We start from the raw sequence: 17,939 nt of genomic DNA on the forward strand, positions 1-17,939 counted from the left end.
ACTTTTTGGTTTACTCAGTCACCCAGGCAGACTTTGTAGGGCATAGTCTTTGCTGTTCTTAAATAAACAGCAGTTATAATCATACTTTGCCTAACTTAGCATTCCCCAAAGTGCCTGTTCTTCTAGTGACGGGGCTGTTGGGGAGGTTACCCAAGTGATTATTGTCCCTCTGCCTGTTCGCATGCAGCATTATTAGTAGGCTTGTGAAACACCTCCTTGGAATGAAATCTGCTTTCGTATGGCATTTGCTCATAGGAAATCCAGCTCCTGAAAAACCTGCTCAGCTGAATTCAAGATTCAAAAGGCTTTGGACTCTTGATGAAGGCAAGAATTGAACATTAAAACAGAATTTGAAAGATAAGTTAAACTAAGTTTGTTTGCCTGTCAGCTGGTTCCTTGAGTCACTTCTCTGTCATCAGCAGAATAATGCATGAAAAACGTCCTGGAAATGGGAGCCGTTCATTTCTGCTGGGGATTGCTGCGTTGTGCTGCTGTGTCAAGTTTCCAGATGTCACTGACTTCACAAAGCAGCACAGATGGAAACAAATGACAGCTCCCCTTTTTTGCCTTGTGTTCTTGCAGAAGTTTATTAGATAAGAAATAGGTGACTGGAACACATTGGCAAGTGGGGAATAATCATTAATTATATATTAATTGTACTCACAAATAGCAGTTGATCGTTGGTGGAATGCATGACTATTCCTCAAGTTGTTGCTTAGTATATTTTTTGCATATTTTGCATGAATTGTGACAGAAGGTTTTTTTCGGAATTGATGTACAAATGTTGTGTGTGAACAGGAAGATGAATATGTCTCAAGAGATTTCTAGGCAAAGGGCCTTGGGTCAGGTTAATGGAAAAAGGATGGCACTGGCTTTAGCCCACAGAGCCGAAATTGTGCAAGGCAGGCTGAGGGAAGTTCTGCATTTCTTTTGACTATTAGTAGAAACTGAATCTCCAGCAAATTGAGGCTACTCTTCAAAATACTCACTGAAATTAATAAGAAGGATATACACTGGGGGAAGATACACTTTCTCCTTCTTTATTTCACATATATTTTAAAAATTATTCTCTCTTTTAATTCCTCCCCCTCTTTGGTTTCATTGCATAAATTTTATTTCAGAGGAACTGGACTGATACAATAAAAGTTGTTGGGGAGGGAGTGTTAGTATTATCCTTAAATTTCATGTGCCAATTACAAGCACATCTACAATATGAAGAGAGGAGAGCGAGCTAGTAGACTGGAAGACCAGAACTGCTTTCGGATCAATAGATGAGCTGACATTGAGGCTAGAGGACTGATAGAAGTAGTGGAAAGGATAGACATATTTGGCAGATTTCTGAAGACATTCAATAGCGACACTGAGATGGAGCTGATAAATCAATAGCTCTTTGGGCAGATTAGATTGATATTTTAAATGTATATGGAACTGTCCTAGCCAGGAACACTGAACAACCACTGAAGGAATAGATAAGCAGAAAAACATTTAATTCATATTTCTGTGCCATTTTACTGTGATTTTTAAAGAAGCTTTGTGGAACGCCAAGCTGTTTTCTTTTTTGCAGCTGGGAGGCTGGATGAGATGTAAGCTTGAATTGCGCTATTACTCTGGAATTCCTCAGGCTTGTGTGGGTTAAGTTAGCAATAATGAATAAATTATTGTGGCAGTGAAAAAGCGTTTAACACAGAGGTTGTCGGTTAACAGCAGGGTAGGACTGGGACAATTGTACAGTACCACGAGGGCTGGAGTAGAAGCTGGCCCAGTCCCACCATGTGTATTATCTGTGTGTCGGTGTTTTCAGGAGCACAAGGATGTAAAGGAAGGCATTATGGCAAACCTTCAAACCATGCCATCAACAAGACTTAGAATCTAAATTATGCCTTACTAAAGACAAGGGGAGTTTTGTCAATTATTTCAATGGGAGCAAAACTGGCCCTTTGTACACAAGGCTTTGTACTACTTTTGACCAATCAGGGTGGTTCCTCATGCTACCAATTATCTCAGCTGTCATAAATTAAAGACAAAAAGTTATAAAGTGGTTTTAATCATCCTGGAATTCCTGCGGTGATTTGCAACTTTTGCTGTGTGCTGATCAGTGTTTGGCTCTCCCACGATGTCCCTCTGTCTTCCCTAAAAACCTACTAGAAGTTCAACTTGAAAGGTTTTTTTTTGCGAGTGATACTGTTGTGTTCACCAGATGTTGTGAAGCTAAATTAAAGGAGAGCTTGTACTAATGGAATTTCCTAGAAGTTTACAAGTGAATTATTATGGTTGGAAAACTTAGGCTATTTAATATATATTTCCATAGAGGCATGAGGGGAGGACTGTGCTGAATAAAGTAAATGTATAATGATGAAAAGGGAAGGATGCCCTTGGTTTGCCTTGCCTTATTTTGAACTTGATGAAAACTGGATCAGCCTAAAGATAGATCAGCCATTCATCTGTCCAGATTACGTTAGCCAAAGTGGTTTGTCTCGTACCGTTTCCCTTTCCAAAACTCACTGGCCTGGCCTGGCCTGTTCAACAAGGATCTGCTACGTGCTAAAATATTTTTAGAATAATTTTATTTAAAATAAATAAATAAACAAAAGATTGCTAAGAGGAAACCAATTCCATGACAGCTAGGTTAGAGTGATCTTGTCTTTAACTGCAAATACCACTTTATTAGATTTGCATGTAAATAGGTGCTGGATAACTGTGTCAGATGAAGAGAACATTTCAAAGTCATTTGCTTTCTGGAAAATAGAACAGCTCAGCAGGACTGGGAAGGCTCCTAACTCGAGATGTATTATGTACATTCAGTATTGGAAAAATTGGTCTTTGCAAGTTTATAACCCTTACAGGTTTCCCTGAAAGATGGCTGCCTCTCTGCAAGGCCTCTTGCCAATTGCTGCTAAATTGCAGCATGGTGCAATTAAAAGGAATGAGGAAATGAGGCCTGGCATCAGTGTAGGGCTACAAAAAGGTCTTATAGGGCTGACAATAGAGTTAATTACTTGAAAAATCAGTGCGTTAGTAAAGAAACTGGAATATCACTTTTTCCACTAGATACTTGTAGTTGGACACTTGATCTTTTTCCTCTTGACACAAATACTCCTACTTAGGTATACTGTGATTGCTCAAATAGTGATCATGTCCTACAGTGAGGCAGGGCTTAGGGCCGATGGATTCTGTGCCTAAGCTGTTCTCCAGGCACCCTCAAAAGCGGCGAGGCCAGCAAGGCTGTGCTGGCTCTGGTTTTGTTGGGATATAGACCCTCCCCGTGCAGTTGGTGGCAGAGGGTCTGAGCTTGTGCTCGTAGAGATCTGGGTGGAGGCTCAGATGGCTCTTACCTGTGAAGCAAATGACTTGCAGGACGATGCAGTGTGTGTTCTTTGGGCTCCTGAGGGCTCAAGCAATGGAGCAATCACTGGTAGCTCACACCCAAACCAAAAAGCTCTGAAAGGAAATGTTGGATTAGACCAGAATGTTTTCAGGCCAGAATATTCATATGTGCAAGATAGCTGTTTTCCTGGGGATCTGGTCATTCCCAAGTGTGAAATATGAACTGACAACTGATTTCAGTCTTCCTGAAAACTGCAGAAACTAAAAGTTAGTGGCAAACATGAACCTAGTACATGTTTTTATTAGTAGTACAACTATTTTGGTACTATTATTTTAATTTTTAATTTTAATTATTTTAGTATTATTATTTTAATTACTCTAATTTTAAAAATTAGAATTAGTACAAAGAAGTTTGGAACCCAATCCACACAAATTAGGAAAATGTCTCTTAAAAAATGATGGTATCACTAAACATAAGCAAGCCTGGCCCCAAAACACTAAAATGCCTTAACCAAAGCAATTTGCATCACTCCAGGGCAGAGATAAAAACCAGAGGACCCTTTAAATGTATGCTGAATCATAATTTGTCTGGATTATTTTTTTTTAGATTAACCAAGCCATTGAATTTTCTTATGGTTGATTTAGAAATTATTTCAGTGTGTCAATAATTACTCAATTTTAATCCAAATCTCATTTTAATTTAACTTTTGTCTAGGAACACATGTACATATATCTAGTATATGTGTGTTCATGCTTGTGCATTTATGTGCCCATGACTGCTTGGGCTTGTGACCTCAGATTTGGAAGACTTGGGTGGTGGTCTTGATTGTCCTCCCGCTGTGTGGCTTAATGTTTGTGCTTTCTGCATCCCCTCTTGCACTTCTCTCTTGCTTATGGATGGCATAGCTTTTGGAGGAAAGCTTGCTTTGCTTTACTTTTCCTGTGCAGTTTTACAGTGGATACCAGGGCACAACGTTGATGGAGATGGTCACTTTTGGTACCACCGAAACCCGAAGGAGGGAAGAAACTTTAGGCGTGGTTTGGCTGCAGGCTTGTGCTAATGATTAGCACACATAATACTATTTGTAAACACTGGAGTTTAAAATAACATCTGTATGGTTTAAACCGATGTCTAAGCCCAGGCTGACTAAATACATGGTTTCTGTAATGTTCCCTGGGCCTTGCATTGACCATCTCTTCTGCAGTTTAAGCACCAAAAGCCAAACATTAGTTGCTGAACATGAATGGCCATACACACTATTCACCAAAGCTGCCTGCACCTTGGACATCACGCCCTCCCGTGTCCCCTTCTCCCCACCGCAGTCCTGCAGGGCAGCCAGAAGACACAGCTATCCATCACCCAGCTGAACAGTGACAGGCAACTGTCTGCCTGCTTCATACCACCTCAGCTCTACTGATGTATCAGACAATAAATGGACCCATTTGTCAAAATTCCCTGCAAATGTCTATTAATTGGAAAGCGTGCTTCTTGCCCTGCAGTCCGCATGGCTATCGATGCCGTCTCACCGTGCTGCTGTTCCCCAGGGACACCACAGCCAAGAGGAAACAAAACGGCTTCCAAAGAGCTCAGCAGCTGCACCCTGTCAGCCTGTTGAAAAGCAGTCTCCCTTAACAATGGAGTAAAACATTAGCGCTACTGTTTAGACATCACAGGCTTACCCTCACTGAGCACTATGTTTGTGTATCTCGTGGCTGCCACGTACAGGACCTTACCCATCCATCAATATCATCACTTTGAAGAGGGGGAGAAAAAAATGGCAGAGATGTTCCAAATGGTTTCACACTAAAAGGAAGCAGCAGACTTTGTGTTTGGCACCGCATGCTGGAGGTTCCCATGCTGGGCAGCACCTCTCCCCGTGCATGGGCAGGGTGAATCACCTTTGGGGCATAATGCCTTTGATTAAAACTGGCAGTTCTGAATCTCCTGCTGGCCCCAAGGCAGCTTGGTGAAATGTGACTGTTTGTGACAGCATGAGCCCAGAAGCCTGTCATTCCATTTCTAGCCTGTTTTAGTGTCGATGCAAGCCTCGCCAAAAGTAGTTCTCCCAGTTCCAGTTACAGTAAAATACCCTCTTGTCCTGGAACCTTTGCATTAATTAAATGAAAATAGATCAAGTAAAATCAAAGGTTTTCATTTGTTGATTAAACCATGATTTATGTAGCAAATATCCTCTTGTCTGTTTACAGAAAATGTTGGCTTCTGACTAATACCACACTACCCGGCTGCAACCACAGGCTGTGCTGGAGCCCTTCAAACCAGGCTGCATTCTCCTGGGGACAGCATCGCCCCACATGGCCGCATCCCCTCCCTTGCCTGCCTTCCTCTAGGCACGGCTGAGGTAGGTTTAGCTGCAACATCGGGTCTTATTGGAAACGTAAAATGTATGTCTAATACCGGGGCAATTTAACAGAGCAGCTCCAACAGGCTGAAAGCAGATTTGTATCAGCACATTGATTAGTTGCTGGAGACTTGCAGAATCTTGTATTTCTGATGGGCCCTGGCCGGAAGAGCTCTATTTGATGATACTATTCCTGCTGAGTTTTACACCAATTTCTCTTTATTAGCCCCATTTCCTCTCCAAGCAAATCTACAGGTATTGGGAGTTTGAGACCTGTGGCCCCGTCCCATCTGAAATCTCTAGCATCTGAGACATGTTATCTAGGAAATTCAGACTTAAGAAGGGCAAAGAAGACAGGCATGCAAACAGAGGTGAGAGAAAGAAATGGCACTTACCTATTTTGATTTTGCTTGTGGATCCCAGGCTCCATGAAGACAAAGGTAAACCTAAAAGTAAAGGGTAATTGGATATGTCAGCTAAATGAAAGGTGCAAACGTCAATGCAGACCCTCTAGAGCCCTCAAATTAATTTCTTTGTGTATGGAAATACTGGAGTGGAAACACCAGGCACAGCTAATAGTTCACTGCAAGCTATTATTTGCAAATTTCAGAGCATATTGTTGGAAAAGAGGATTTCAGAAATCAGAAGAGTAATAGGATCTGCAGTGAAAGCAGGGAAAGGCTATTGGACTTGGGCTAATTCTAGTAGAGTGAGGACTGAAAAAGCAGAAGAAAATGCAGGTCAGCTATCAGATACAGAGACTTGGTCTCCCCAGTGGATGGATTGCCTGTTTCTAGCCTACATTGATCTCAGAAGTTCGCTTCTTTGTTGGAACTGTTCAGACTGTGGATCTGGCTGAAGGTTTATAAAGTTGCTTTTGTGCAAACCAGTTGAATCCAGACTCAGACTAAACTGAAGTTCTTACAGGCATTTTAATCCTCCAGGAGCTAATGAATCATCTGATACAAAATAGGAAAATAAACAAGGTTTCAGATGTTATCAACACTTAGTTCAGCACCTAAACCCACTTTGAAAAACAAATACCCTGCCCATCTCAAGGAGACTAGATATGTCACATGGTGCTAGAATGCAACCAAAGAAGTTGTACAAAAAACTTGAGGCATATTTTTCAAGCTCTTAAGGCTGCTTTTCAGGGTTGATGAGAGTGTAGGCACCTGAGCTTTCTGTAAGCTGACTCATGCAAGACTGTGTGCTAGGTTAAATCACAAGGCAGGAATGGCTATCTGGTTTGCTGAGCTTTGTGGTAGGTTTGGACTTCAACTCTGCATTGCAGCTGGGCAAGTACCTTCAAGTAGTGTCCTTTGAGCATCATCGCTCCTGCTGTGCAGGACTGTTGCATTTCCCCCCCTGACTCAGCTGCTCAGCAGATCATGGTTCACATGCATCTGACATGTGGGGTGATAGAGCAGGAAAAAGATTATAACGCAGCTCTGTGAATACATGAGATGGTGGTACCTCTGTGGGGAGCGATGGTCTCCAGATGTCATAGACAGCTTTGAAAATCTCAACCTCTGTGATGCTAGAATTCAGATCATAAAATGATTTTCATTCAAGTCCCTCTCTCCACCCCCCACCTCTCCCCCTTAACCCTGTTGTAGTTATTGTGCTGAAATCTTGGACCAAGCTGTACAGAGCAGATTGTAGGTTTGTGTTTGGGATGCCTAATGTAATGGGATTCTTAGTTCCCAGTGGTGTTGCTGGGGATAAGAAATAATTAAATTAAGTAACCTGCACTTTCTAATATGATGGCTTTGATTTCAGATTGCAGTTAACTTGTTCTTTGTCTTTCTCATCAATACGGTTAACGTTTCAGATTAATAATCTATCGCTCATCTGCTGGGTAAAACTTGGATAAGAAAGAAAAAAGTACTGAAAGTTCACACAATTTTTTTGCCGTGAACTTCTTCGACCTTTGAAAAAGAGATTCATAACTTTTCTAAAAAATATTTTCCATTTTTACTCAGCTCACTTCCTCGTTATGCCTGGGAACAAGAGGCAGGAAGCACCATAAATCTTGTGAAAAAGCCTGTTCTGGCAGGTTTCCTAGACCAGCTTTGCTGATCATTGAGTTTTGGATCATTTGAATAAACTTCATGTAAGTAGCCAAGCTCATGCGCTTCTCCAAGCCGTTTGCAAGCTCCAGTCCTGTGAATCCAACTCATTGCTTAGTCTAGGCAGCCTGAACTCTGCCCTTTCCTGCCCAGCTTTCCTTCACATATAAAGCACAGTTTTAGGGCTGCTCTGGTTTGTTGGATGAACTTGGTGCTAATGTGACTTTCAGCTTTACAGCCAAGTATAACATAAGTAGGCGTCGTGCAACCTTCCAGCTTTGCTTATACATCCTAATCCTGTCTGGTGATACCTTGTGCTGTTCAGAGGTTGAATTTATCTGAACCGAGTTTACCAGTTACGCTAAAACACCATTAAAATCACTTTTCCTAGGCTTAGCTTGAAGGTAACGAGTGGTTCCCCATGCAACAGAGAAAACCAGCTTTGAACCTCAAAGAGGGAAGCAGCTCATGAAAAATGACTTGGGAATAGATTTTCAGATTCATTCCCTTCTCATCCAGTGGTGGCACAAGGCTGTGTGATAAGCACGGTAAGGTAAATTAGCGTGGCAGGCAACCAGGGAAAACGGCTGTGCGTACAGGTACATGTGCAGTTGCTGTCCCCAGATGTCTGCCCAGCGATGCCAGTCGGGTGCCAGTATTCTCTCAGGCTCTAGGTCCATTTTCGTCCAGGAGAAGTATGGTATTTGATGAGGGCAGTACAGCACTCGCTGACAAAGGGGTCTACTGCCTGTCACACCTTGACTTGTTGAGCACTAACACAGCCCGGGGGATCACAAAGCTGTCATTACAAAGCATTAGCATGAGAAAAGAAGCACTCCTCATGTTTTGGCATGTCACACCCAAGTGACAGGGAGCACAAATACAGTCAGGCACAGAGAACACTGCAAGTCAATGTCGGCTTTGACAATGTTGGGCACCAAGGCTGTCACTCCTTTGACACAGCCCCTCCTTCCCCCTACCCACGCTGCCATTCGCAACAGCAGCTCGCCCACTGCTTTTATTTCTGCACAATGTGTCAATAATTACTTGTCAGGCCTCTGCTTATAGACCTGGGATGGTGAATAAACGCTTATTATGCCTGAAAAATGTTGCAAGCGTTACCATAAATCTTATGTTACAAATGCACACAATAGGGGCTATTGACATGGAGGCAAACACTCACATTAACATGTAAAGTCATGCTGCCGAGAATGGAGTTTGACAAACTAACTTGCAGCAAAGGAGTTTGTTGACCTTTTCTTTGCCTTCCTGGCAACCGGACTGGGCTTGTGTATATTAAAACCCCAGATGAATGGGAGTTGAGAAAAGATACTAAACATCTTCCTGTTAGGGCTGCTGGAGTAAGGATGCTCCACATCTGAGAGCACTTCAGAAATGGCGCTATCGGATATCATCCATCAGATATACAGGATCTAAGCAAGCGTTCAAAAGCTAAAGTTGACTGTATTTGAATTCAGCAACTTCTGCCCATGCCTGCTTACTCAGTAGAGGCCCTAACTGAAACATTTTGGACTGGCAGCTATTCCTGGCTTGCCCCTGCAAATGGCATCTCTGCTGCTGCTTAACGTCTTTGGTTTTCAGGTTGCTTCTTGCAGTGGGTTGGAGGTTTGGTTTTGATGTACTGGAATAAATTGTACAGAAGGTATTTATGTCAAAGGTACAGGCGTCATAAACTGAGCTCAGAATAAGAATGTTTTATAGAAACTTTACAGAAATAATAATTACAGCTTGCATTTGAATGCTTAACCAAAGACTTAAACCTGATCTTTTTTTAAGCACACAGGGATCTGTTCACTCCGTGCCATTACGAGGGACAGGTGAACTTTACAGGATGGTTCTATTTGTAGATAATCGGAACTACTCCCTGTAACATTTCATTGGTTTCCACTGGTTTAATTTTATTTTGTGGTTTCTGATGGCTTGCTTTCTTTATCTGGTTCATCTTTGAAATGTTCTTGTTTAGGTTATGCCTATTTGTTCCTGTATCAAGTGATTGAAGTGATCCTATACTTGTTTAACCCTTTTGTGTTTTCAATATTACTTCTCTCACAGCTGCTTTCTGTCGTTTAATATCTCCTTCTAATTACTTCTAAATTTTTTTTTGGCAGTGAAAGTTCAGTTTCATTTTTATTAGCCAATTTCCCATAAGCTTTCAGTCCTATGTAACCTATCTGGATCTAGTGATCCAGAATTTGTGTTTGCAAAGTCCAGAAAAGAATATTTTAAAAGAAATGCTGTTTACACCACAATGTTGTTAAGAAAATAGGAACACGTTTCTTTTGGCTATAGCCTTTACAAAAGACATCTCCTTTCAAAAAACCAAACATTTGTTTTGCTTATAATAAAACCTAAAGTGTGGAATGTATTTGACCTAAAGTCTTTAGGCAATCCAAAAACTCTTTGGCAAATAAAGTTTACATTGTATACATAACTCGTGATTTGCATGCATGTTGTGGTACACAGATGAAAGTGTAAAGCCGTACGTACCAACCGCGGTCAAAATTGCGTGAGAGTTTATATGTATATATGTATCCGTAAACCGGCCAGTTTACCTTGTCAGGTCAGTCTGATGTTAAGATAATCTCTGGAAGAAACACGTGGCGTGGCCTGGATTCATCCCACTTGATTTGAGCTCTGGTTCCACAGCAATTTAAACCAGTCTCGGTTTGTGCCGCTGTTGTCTTGTTTCCCATTCCTTACACACGCGTGTAAACACACACTGGTTTGTTTACACCCGTGTATGCAGCCCTGGGCATCCTCCTCCCTCACATCAGGTCAAGTGCTTGGTGAGTTGCTTCAGGGAGCTAAGCTAGCAGCAAACTATTGGCTTTTTTTTGTCTGATTAATTTTCTTTTGGCTTGGTTCCCTGAACTGGTTCACTGCAAATTCAGACAAGCAGAAGGGAAGGGTCATAAACACAGCAGGGGCAGAGAGGCAGGGAGTGAAGAGTTTTAGCTTTTGCAGAACCACACCTTTAGGCACTACATAATTCACCTGAATTCGAAGGCTAATTATCCTTGTCCTTATCCTTCTGCAGTCACTGAAGGCAAAAAGCCACCATCAGAAGGCTTTTCAGATCCCAGTTTTCCCTGAGAGCTCTCTACTGACAGTCCTTCATTCTGGTGGTATTTGACATAATGAATTTTCATCACTGTTATCTTAAACAGACCATGTCGGCTTTGTTTTAAGTTATGCTGATGTCAGTTTGGGATAAATATATTGATTGCAAATGTTTTATCACTGTAAATGAGATTACTGGATTGCCCTGTTGCTGCTTAGCAGTGAACTGGGAAACTCACCTTTTCTCGCTTGGAAAGAGGGGTTTTTGCTTATGACTCCCTGCCTTCCTCTGTCTTATGAGAGCATCTGAAAGTCTCCATAGCGTGTCCTGGGGCCATGCTGAGCTGACCTAAATTCTACCCTGAATCTAATGTTTTCTAATGGCTAGGATTCTCTTACAGCCTGGGACTAAAGCACACAGAGAGGTGTAGCAAGACCAGTATGTAGCCTTCATCAAATGACTTTTTATATAGGGAAGCACTTGAGGTGAAGCTCCTAGTGTTTCCTCTTCCGTAGCTTTTTAGTGCCGTCCTCTTCCGGGAAAAGGTCTAGAAAGCTGAATTGCCAAATAAATAAATTGGCCTTTTTCTTTCTGAGCTCTGCAGAAATTCAGAAAGATGAAGGCTGTAAAAGGAAACTGCAGCACAGAGGAGTTGCTTGTGTTTGAGAGCCCCTTTTTGCTTTAGAAAAAATAGACTTAGAAAGCCTATTCTATTTCCTAGGAAGAAAGACTTTCTAAAACACTTACAAGGAATACTGTGTACGCTTAGTATTGTAATGTTTATGACTTTTTCCTTTAATCCAGTGCACAGGAGTCACTTCAGTCTTCAAACTGTGAATGAGGTATAAAAGCTAATAAATCCAGCTGTGCTACTTCATAACCTTGTTTATAGAGCATTATGCTAAATTAAAACATGTCTGTGTTCCATGAATCCGCACAAGCGATAGGCGTCTCACCCTCCTCTCTCTGTTAGTAAATGTTTCAAACTGCTTATCTGCATTCCAGCAAGTCTCTTTGTTCTTTTTGTCCCCACTGTGCCCAGGCTCAAACTTTATGGAAAACTGAGAAAATCTTAATAGCTGAATTCTTTATTCACAGATAGATACTGCATTCTTTCCCTGCGTTGCAGAAGGAGCCCCGGAGTGGAGCCCTGAAGCAGTTTAACTGAGCATTGCTTCCAACTTTAAGGACAGGGAGGGAACAGGGTTAGATTTAACTGTAATTGCAGGAAGAACTCGGAGAGGCAGAACTTAATGAGGAGCACTGGCACTTGGCCTGGCAGATAAAACTAAGTTCATCTCTTAAATAAATAAATAGTCACATAGGTTTTTCTCAAATACAAGTGGGCAGGAATTTAGTCCCACAAGCAAAAGTTTCCAACTGAATGGCCTCCAATCCTTGGGCTCTGCAAATGTTATATCCCTGCCAGAGGTATCAAGATGTTGACAATTTAAACTGGGAGGCTTTCATTCTCTACCTTTTTTCCATGTGGCTACTTCCAAAGTTAATCTCATACCATTAGGGAAATTAGAAGAAACAGAGAGCTAGTCACTTTGGGTTTTGTTTTCACTTTTTTTATCCTTTAGCTTCTGACTTTTGAGTTGATTGGAGGTTTGCTTCAGGGCTGTGTTCTGTAACAGAAAACCTATGCTTATAGCTCTGCAAACAGCCCGTGTGACAGTACCAACATCTGCTAACGGAGGCATGATGGGCAGAGATGGGCTGGTTTGTGATTTTTGGCCAAGTTAGCTCTTCCAACAAGAGTCACTAGTGTAAGAGCAGTTGTACTGACAAAACTTCCAGATTGTAATTTTGTCACTGCTTATAGGACATGACCTTTCCCTCCCAAAATAACATAGTACAAAAAGCTAAATAGTTGCTTAATAGCCACTGTCTCCTATACAGACTCCTGAGATTTTCATGTGAATCTGTGGGTGGAAAACAGGCACGGGATTAGCGCTGGTAAGTCTCTGTGTATAGTGGTGTGCTTTGTTTATGACCCCATTAAAAATCTTTTGAAACTATTATACTTCTGAGTTGAATCTTGGCATTCTCTTTACATACAAGTCTCCTGAGGTCCCCTGGTATGCGGTTTGTAAGGGTCTCTCAGGAAACCTAGGGGCTAATCTTCTTTGCTTAACCTTAAAGATTAAGGAACGAGGGACAGAAGAAGGGAAAATTTGTCTCTGGAAATAATATGATCTAAGGTCTATATGGAACTCCTCAGAAAAATGTTCTGCTGTTATTGGTGTTCAAAATCTGCTTTTAAAATAGAACTTAAATATTTAGTCATTCATCTTGGCCTAGCTTCAGCATTTTAAATCTCTGAAAAGTACATTTTTTAAGAAGTGTATCATTTTTGCCTTAAAAATGACAACTACTGAAGTCAAGGTTTCCATGTTCAAACTGTTAAGAGATGCTTTTTTTCTAGGTCATCTCAGCATAGCTATAAAATGTTACCTTATTATTAGACCTGACCTTCCAGATCGGAGGGTAATATTCCTTGACAGAAGATACTGAGATGGAGCAAAATAAAGTTTGCTAATAGAATCCCAGTAACAAATTTTTCTGTGGAGAGACCGGCACTTTGTTTTTTAAAGACTGAAATGCTTCATCAGGATACTGAATGGTGTGGAAGCAGTTTTCCTCTAAAACCTATTAGTAGCTGTCGAGGGCTCCTAGGCATCAAAAATACAAGGTGGTACTTTGGCTGAGGACAGTGATTTTGGGGTTGCTGGATTATCTAATGGTTGTCATGTGGTCTGGTTTTATTCACTCCAGAATTTTGATTTGCAGTGATTTGTTCCTCTTTTGTGCTACCCCAACCTCATGATGACAGGTTGCCCATTTTAAAATGTCAGATCTATGTCTAGAGTAGAGTTTATATGTACCACCAAGAGGAGGGTTTTGGTTGAGATACTTTGTAAGGTGCCATGGACAGTGCTAATCTCATGCCAGAGCGTGCAAGTATCTCCCCATAAATTCAGGAAACGCTTTGAGACATGAGGGTCAGGCATCCACTGTATACACAGAGGGAGCCCGGACTTGGCCTTGTACGCCTCCAGCAACTGATCGAGAGTTTCTGTATGAATTAAAGCAGATGATTGATAAAGTGCAATATGTAGAGGAAAAAACACACCCTCTGCTTCTTTTTCATAAGCATTGCCATGAGTCAGCGGCACATGACTGTGTCCTTCAAGGTTACATCTGCAGGAGAGGACAAGTAGAGCAGTCTGTCAGGCTGAGCACCAGAGCACGCTTTCAGCGGATTCCCTGCCCTTATCTTGGGTTGTTTATGACTCCTCTGGGAGGATGATGACCTTCTATCTCCTTTCCACGGAGGGTGGATTTTGGTTTGAAAACATCCTTTTTGAGAGAAGTGTCATAGACAGTTGGAGTCAATTTTATAAATCTTAATTCTCAAAACATAGTACCAGCAGACTTTTGTGTTTTACTTATAATGGTGACAAATCCAATAACTACGGAGTGTGTTAACCTCTCTGCAGCTGCAATTTTGTATATTTTGCTGTTTGTTGTCTGAATCTGACCTAACCACTGAGAAACTGAAACCTCAAGTTTAAGTGCAGACTACTATAAACTACTGTTTTTCAGGCTCTTGTACTGACATACCATTGCTGCAGGGCAAATGTATGTGTGGTTACTCCAGATTATAGTTCTGTCCTTCTAACTGTTGAGGGCAAAATATATAGTTTTAACTGGTTTGTGCATACCAAACCCAATTCCTAGGATTTCTATTAGGAGTGGATGCTATATTCTTTTTTGAAGGAAGTTATCTGCCATTGCTTTCTCTCTGCAAAATAATCTTTCCAACAGAATGCTTTTACCTCAGCCTCATGCTGAACTAGCATGTCTCGTTCAAAAATGATCCTTAAATTTTATTACAGCCTCTTAGACATTCTGGTACTGAAATGAGACACAGAATAGCATCTCACTATAACACGGTTTCTTTCTTTCTTCCTTTTTTTGTTTTTTTTTTCTTTTCTTTTTTTAGACTGGCCTTCTGAGCCCTCTGAGCTCTGAAATGCAACTTCCATCCAAAATGCAACTTCCTTCATTTGCTTTGACAGCTGATCTGCGCATTCCACTGTTTTCCAATGGCAGGTGATTATTTTAAATGGCTCACCCTCGGCCTTTGAGTTTATAATCATTTGGCATAGACTTGAATTTTTTTGTGAGTGAAAAAGGTCTTCGGCCCATGTCTCCTAACTCATGGGCAAGTGCTTCTGCCTCTAGAGTGTTACACAAAAATATGCTAATGCTGTTACTAACGTGCACTCGCCATGTTTTTCATTGAAGAGAGCTGTAGTTGTTGCGTTATGCTAAGCACAGTGCCATTGGGACCTATTTAAGGATGCTCAGGGAGCAATTACTGTGTTGGGCTTCTGGTGGGACAGAGGTACCTATTAGCTGGTCCTGAACTACCCGGGTAAGAGTAGTAAGCTGCAAACTATAAGTGCATAGATGTAATTTGTATGGATTGCTCTTTCAGCTAAATGCCTAAATTGTACTGCAAGTGAAATTCATGACTCTCCAATCTTTCATTCTTCCTTGGATAAACCAGTTCCGAAGGTTAGGAGAAAAAACAGATGTGATATATCCCAGTTTTAGCGAGGCTTTTGACAGTGTATCTTGTAGGTGAAGGAGAGAAATGTGGTTAAGATTAAGTGACCATAAAATAGGTACGTGGTTGGTGGCAGTGGGACTGGGGGGGATATTAAATTAATGATTAAAAAAGGTGTGATGTCAGACTTCGAGGGCATATCAAAGAAGTAGTTTTGTAGCTGATTGTGCTTGGCTCACATATGGTCAACATTGTTATTGGTATCTTGGATTATGTATTTAAAAGTTGGAAGTATGAGATTTACAAAGAAGAGTGAGCTGGGAAGGGCTGCAGATGTCCTTTAGCGTGATGCTGGCATTCAAATATTTCTGATAAATAGAATAAATATTTGAGAATAAGACACTAAAAATCAGTAAAGCCAAATGCAAAGTGTCATGCTGAGAGAAGAGAAATGCAGGATTACCTGGCAAGTCAATGGAAGTGCAGAAAAGGATGTGGAATGTGTAAGTTTACAGACTAAAAATGAGTCAAGTATGGTGTGTGATTGCAAAAAAGACATCTTATTCTGGTACGTATTTGTGAGACTACCATAGCTTAGGTGGTGGTTACTTTTGCTGTATGTAAGAAGTTTTTATAAAGAAAACGCAGGCATTTTTCTCTGTATCAGATAGAATAAGTAAAAAAGTAATTGGAATAAATTACTGCAAAGTTGCAATGATGAAAGTTTTGAAGCACTGAAAGATGTATCCAAGGAGGCTTAGAATTTCCTTTACTGTACATTTTTAGCAACAAATTAGATTGAAATCAATCAGGAGTGGTCTTGAAATACTTATCCAACTGTTGTGCAAGGGGAAGAACTTGCTGACCTTTTGAGTCTTCCTTTTCTATGATAATCTGTCTCAAAAATCAATTCCTGCTATTTTGCCTACAAGAAATACAGCTTCTAAAATTTTCATGTGTGTAAAGCTGGTTTTGTGACTGTTTTCCACTTTGTTTTTTCCTCTTATATGTTTTGTTTGATTTTGCCTCACACTTGTGGATGTTTGTTGGCTTTAAGACATGCACAGAGCTGGATGGAGAATGATGTTTTCCTATATTGAAAATATTGAGATTTCTAGAACATTTTCATCTACTTATGAAGAAAGAAAACTAATTTTTTCAAACAAGCTCCATAAAATTTGGGAAAGGTCAGTGTAAAATATTAATTTTTATATGTTTGGCATGCTTTGATGCATATCAGTAATAACACATGGAGAGAGAGATGTGGAATGAAGAGGGAGGAAGAAAATACTAATGTTGTTTTTAGAAGACTAGGTTCATGTCATTGATTCTGAACAAATACAACAAAACTGCTCATTAACGCAGTACTAGTAAGTGCTTGGACGACAGACCTAAGTGTGAGAGTTGGGGTTTGAGCACGCAGCTGGCATCTAGCAGTACAGAAAACCACTTCAGGCCGTGTTGCTCTTCGTGCCAGTGCCCATGCTTTTGATGTGGCTGCCACATGTGCACGGCCTTGCCAGAGCTGAATTAGACAAACATTTCATTAGAAAGAAAATTGTCAACCACTACTTTTACATGCTTCCAAGAACAAATCCTTCCCTCTACCCCACCCCCACTCCCAGTACAGTTATTTGTGGGGAGGGAAGCTTTCTGGATAAGTACGCTAATTTCTTGATTGTGTGAATAACTGGAACTGGCCAGATACAGGATTTGCCACCTTGATGACAGCAGTGCTGATAGCAAGGCTAGGAGTTCTTTTGACTAGTGATAGTTTTGCATGCTTGTTTTCTGGGATCACAGAGAGGTGTCTTGGTGTCTTGATTAACATCATCAGACCTCAGGTTAGCTGTAGAGATGACAGCAGGAAGAGAAAATAAATCCATTAATGAAATTGTGTGAGTCATTGCTGGGTATCCATGTTAGAGTAACGCTTTCTCACCCTCCTAGCAGGATACGTGACCTCATATGCCCACAGGAGACTATCTGTTGGATTTGTTCCATTTTGTGTAATTTTGAAATTCATGAAGTTCATTGAAAGGATTAATTATGTATAAGGCATGTGCCTGCATGTTCTTTTCATCTGTGAACGTTACCCTGCACGCCGTTATTAGGGGCCTGATTGGACTGAACATTTTGACAAGAATTCAGTGACAAAAGGGGCCCATTAGTCTTTGAAGTCACGGGCCAAGGAAGAGGAATGCAAGTAACATCAGTAATGACCTCATTTAACGTGTGACAGAGTACAAGATAATCATGAAAGGTCATTGTAATATAGCTGCGTTTTACTCTATATGCTGCACTGCTCATGTTTCAGCCAGTCTGTGTTGCAGTTTTAATGAACTCTGAAATTCTCTTATGTTCAAATACAGGAAGGATGGACAGAACAAGACAACAAAAACTGGAAAGATCCTTCCCTCTCTCGTATACTTAAAAGTGAATTAGCAAAGAGATAGAAAACCTCTTTATCTACTGTGAGTTTTTCATGGGAAATTTAATTTTTCACTAAAACAATGATC

At 40.9% G+C, this 17,939-nt stretch overlaps 1 long non-coding RNA gene across 1 annotated transcript in view; it reads left to right on the forward strand.

Moving 5' to 3' along the window:
* The window catches only part of LOC130156529 (uncharacterized), a 208,630-nt gene that overhangs the window by 169,972 nt on the left and 20,719 nt on the right, over positions 1-17,939 (forward strand). Inside the window, exon 5 of the long non-coding RNA XR_008824455.1 lies at positions 5,533-5,684. This is a non-coding gene — a long non-coding RNA (uncharacterized LOC130156529). The remainder of the gene's footprint in view (positions 1-5,532; positions 5,685-17,939) is intronic.

Source organism: Falco biarmicus, chromosome 10 (assembly GCF_023638135.1).
Source record: "Falco biarmicus isolate bFalBia1 chromosome 10, bFalBia1.pri, whole genome shotgun sequence".
In the NCBI taxonomy this organism is placed as follows: Eukaryota; Metazoa; Chordata; class Aves; order Falconiformes; family Falconidae; genus Falco; species Falco biarmicus.